Source organism: Chrysochloris asiatica, unplaced genomic scaffold (assembly GCF_000296735.1).
Source record: "Chrysochloris asiatica unplaced genomic scaffold, ChrAsi1.0 scaffold00065, whole genome shotgun sequence".
Classification (NCBI taxonomy): Eukaryota; Metazoa; Chordata; class Mammalia; order Afrosoricida; family Chrysochloridae; genus Chrysochloris; species Chrysochloris asiatica.
The window spans coordinates 5,560,411-5,565,203 of record NW_006408583.1 but is presented as its reverse complement, the minus strand read 5'-3'; positions in this window follow the sequence as shown (position 1 = coordinate 5,565,203).

Below are 4,793 nucleotides of genomic sequence, written 5' to 3'. Positions count from 1 at the left end.
CTACCTTAGAAAGATTTTTTTTTTTTTTCATGGCTTTTATCACTGACCCAGTTCATAATGCACTGACTTTTCTTTTTTTATTGCTCAAGGGCAGGTGGATGAGTAGCCTTGGCTCATTTAGAAACCATCTAATGCTTTTGTTCTCAGTTAATATTTTCTTTAAAGGTCACCTACCTCTGACACCTGTCAGGTTAGCATTTCTCAGGATCAGGAATAGGGGCTTTTCTTGATCAAGTTCCACGCATTGTCTAAAGCGTGGCAAGCAGCTTTGAACAAAGAACAAACGAACAGATGCTCTTTGGCCTCTCATTTTAGGCCTAGAATCCTGAGTTGTTGTGGGGTTTTTTTGCCAATCCGGACACATAGAGAGGAAGATGGAAAAGGAAGGTGAACTAGAAACAGTAAGTAGACAGCCCTGGTTTCCTTTCCCAAATTGAGAGAGAATGTGCAAAGACACCACTCTTCCTTAAAATCGTCATCAGAGGAAAAGAAGATCAATGAGAAAAATAAGTGGAGGAAAAAAAAAAATCAGGCCCCAAATAAAGAAGAAAGAAGACCAAACTGCCTTAAGGAAAAAAAGCACGAGAGAAAGAAAGAAAGTATCTAAATTAGACCACAAAACAAATTTATGGGAGTTGCAAATATAACAATATTATTTTTAAAAGAAACAACTTTGTACTGTATGTGTAAAACTTTTAGAGACCATTTTGTGTTACATTCAGAACCACTATGTGAAAGCTACAGTTGCAGATAACTTACATTGTGGCTCCATACAAAATATAGTTTCTCAATTAATCAGTTGTTATGATGCGGTTCTTAACCAAACTGTGGTTACTCTGTGAATAAAAGGGACCATACATGACTTTGAGAGATGTTGAACCTCTTAGCCTTCCTTTCAATCAAGACCATTAATTCTCTTAACCCTATATTTAAAGCCATGCACTGTTCTCACAAGTGCCAGACATTTTGTTCAAGTGCTAACGCAACGCTCTGCCTAAAAGCCAAAGCTAAAGTTGAACCCTAAGGCAGTGATCATATGCACATGGCAGGAAAATATGTAAAGATAGTTTCCAGGTTATAACAAAATATTCCAAATCCTTTTGACTTCCTGGACACACTAACTTGGTATAGATTTGTTGGCTAGACATTCATGATTTGATTTTTATCATTTTATCTTTTCAGAGAAGTTGCAATTCCCCTAACTGTAATTAAAAGTAAATCTGGTGATTATTTTCTTACTGGATGAAATTGCCTTTGCTCCTAGATTCACCAGTCTATATACCACTGAGAGATGTATTCGAAAACTATGAAACAGAAGAGAAGCAGCTTCCCTAACACTATTGCTTTATTTAACAAGTATTTCTTGTACACCTATTAAGTGTTAAAAAGATCCCTGGTAGCATAGTGGATTATGAGCTGGACTACTACTAATTGAAAGGAGCTCTGGTAGCGTAGTGGTTACGAATTGGGCTGCGAACCTTAAGGTCAGCGGTTCAAAACTACCAGCTGCTCCGCGGGAGAAAGATGAGGCTTTCTACTCCCGTAAGGATTTACACCCTCGGAAACCCTGTACAGGGTCGCTATGGGTCGGAACCGACTCGATGGCACTTAACAACAACAACAACTACTAATTGAAAGGTTGGTCGTTTGAATCTACCCACCACTCCATGGGAGAAAGATGAGGTTTTCTAGTTCCATAAACATTTACAGCCTAGGAAACCCTATACAGGGTCACTATGAGTCAGGACCCACTCGAGGGTACTTAACAACAACAACATTAAGTGTTAAAGGGAGTATGGTGGCTCCATACGAAATGCACTGGACTATGAACCACAAGGTCCATGGTTTGAGTCTTCCAGCGGTTCCACAGGAGAAAGATGAAGGTTCCTGCTCTTGTAATGATTTAAAAAGCCTCAGAAACTCTACAGATTCACTAGCAGTTGGAACCAACTGGACAACATTTAACGAGTATTAAACACATGCAGAATTAAAATTTTGTAACTTTAAACTGGATTAAATGGAAAGATGATTTGGGTCAATTGATACTGGTTAAATAAAAGGAAGATAAGATAAAGTTAGATAAGGGAAAAAGAAAAGCTGTAGAAGATAAATCCTTGGAATTATATAGACAAATAAGAAAATTTGATAAAAGACGATGTTCGATTAAAAAACATGCAAGTATTTCGTTTTCTAACGAAATGACTGGAATGAATCTACTTCTTAAATAACAAGAAACAATATGTATGAAAAATTACAGGCACAGTTAAACTTCCATAACAATTTAGGAATGAAGAAGCAAGGGTGTATATTATTACAGAGGGTCCTGTTTTCACACACTAACAGTATTAGTGTGTGATAGCAGGATTAAAGTGCACAGTTCTTCATTCTTCCCACTGGCAAAACTAAGAATACTCCTGTTTGTGATTTTACTGTCATTGCTGTTAGGTGCCATCAAGTTGGTTCTGACCCATATCTACCCTAAGTACAGTACAATGCACTTTGTCCAGCCTGCACCATCCTCACAATTGCTATTATGATTGAGCCCATTGCTGCTGCCACTGAGCCAGTCCATCTCATTGGGAGTCTTCCTCTTCTTCACTGTTCCTCCACTTTGCCAAGCATGATGTCCTTCTCCAGAGTCTGGCCCCTCCTGATAATATGTCCAAAATATGTAAGATGAAGTCTTTAATTTCACTCCTTTTCCCTATATGCGAATACTTTATGATATGGGTAGGTTTGAAAGCTGCTTTGTGTTTCATAGGTTGTTGTTAAGTACCGTGGAGTCCGGTCCAACTCATAGTGACCCTGTACAGGGTTTCCGAGGTTGTAAATCTTTATGGGAGCAGAACGCCTCATCTTTCTCCCGTGGAACCGCTGGTAGCTTCGAACTATTGACCTTGAGGTTGGCAGCCCGATTCGTAACCACTATGCTACCAGCATGGGTAGAGGCCCTGAAAAACTAGGTCTGAAGGTCATTGCTATTCATTATTTAACTTTACATGTTCAAAGTCAACAGTTCATTGAACTCACATATAGATACAAGCAGTCCCCAACTTAGGATGGGGTTCTGACATAATTTGAATAGCTTTTCTTTTTTTAAGTTTTCATAGCCTGTTATACGTATGGCAGTGTTTTGAATAGTGAATCATAAAATTGAACATCTGCGAATGAACATGTGAGGATGATAACATCAGCAAATTATGCACTGCAACATTGAATGTAGTAGTATTATTGATTGTTGTTGTTGTTAAGTGCTGTCAAGTCGGTTCCGACCCATAGTGACCCTGTATAGGGTTTTCTAGGAGTGACTGGTGAGCTTGAACTGCCGACCATGCAGTTCAAACGGCTTTTCAGTCTGGCACATTAACCATAAAATATACCAAAAAAAGAAACCGATGGTTTTAAGTGTGGTTTATCATAACTCTAATACATTGTAAGTCAAGGACTACCTGTATATGAAAAATGCTGCACATTATTATTAGATCAATATTAGGAGATTTTTTTCCTTTAAAAGGTGCTTTGTAGTGGTAAAAGGGAAAGCAATATGCAGTAAGAGGCAAGTTAGCTTAAAATATGATGGAAACCGGAAGACGCTGGGAGGAGTGCAAGAGTTAAAGGCAACAGAAGTGAATACTGTCAAATGCACAATCCCACAACAATAGTAATCTATGAGTGGATGCATGGATAAGCATGCAGGCTGACTGAGTGCGGGAGGCAGACTAGGAGGATACGCACAAATACGTATAGGCTTGACAGAGAATATTTGTGCATGAGTATTTACCTTTACTGGAGTTCTAGTGTGGTGCTGTATGTTAATGCACCAGACTGTAAAGCTGTTTGAACCGCAAGGTCGGTGGCTCAAGCTCACCAGCTGCTTCTCAGAAACCCTCTACAGGGTCACCATGGGTCGGAACCCTACATGACGGCACTTAACAACAACAATAACATTTACCTTTACTGCAAATATACCCGTGAATGTGGTGGAACATACAGAGGGCAAACTATGAAAACTTCTTAGATATAACCAAACACTCTGAGGGAGTAAGTCACTGGGTTTGTGGGGCTTAAGAAATACCAAGGTCAATTGACATATAGTCCACAAAGACAATGTTCTACATTACTGCTGTGCTGAGTAGCAACTGGGGTCTTTTAAGAAAATATTGGTCTCTTTCTTTCTGGAAGAAAGATAAATGAAGAAGATTGAAGATACATGAAAACCATTAGTCCTGTGGACTACTAGACCACATGAACATCAATCTCCACAACCTTGAGACCAGGAGAACGAGTTGGTGTCTGACGACCACTACCAATTTCTCTGAAAGGGATTACATTAGAAGATACTGGATAAAGTTAGAGAAAATTGTGGAAAACAACTCAAAATTATTTAAAAAAAAAAAAAAAAAAAAAGGGATTACATTAGAAGATACTGGATAAAGTTAGAGAAAATTGTGGAAAACAACTCAAAATTATTTAAAAAAAAAAAGAAAAAGACCAGGCTTACTGGTCAGATAGAGACGGGCAGAACCTCAAGACTATGACCTTTAGTCACCCTTGAAGTCTGAAACCTAATTCACCCCTATGGCTCAATTTTCAGCCAAATGTTACATAGTTCTTTGAAGGGAAATGGATTCCCAGTGTGGTGCTGTAGGATCAGCACTAGATTGCAAAGCACACGGTCAGCAGTTTAAACCCACGAGCTGCTCCTCAGAAAACCTATTCAAGGGTCATTATGAGTCAGAACTAACTCAATGACATCTGACAATAACAATAGGGGTAATAACACTAGAGAGGTA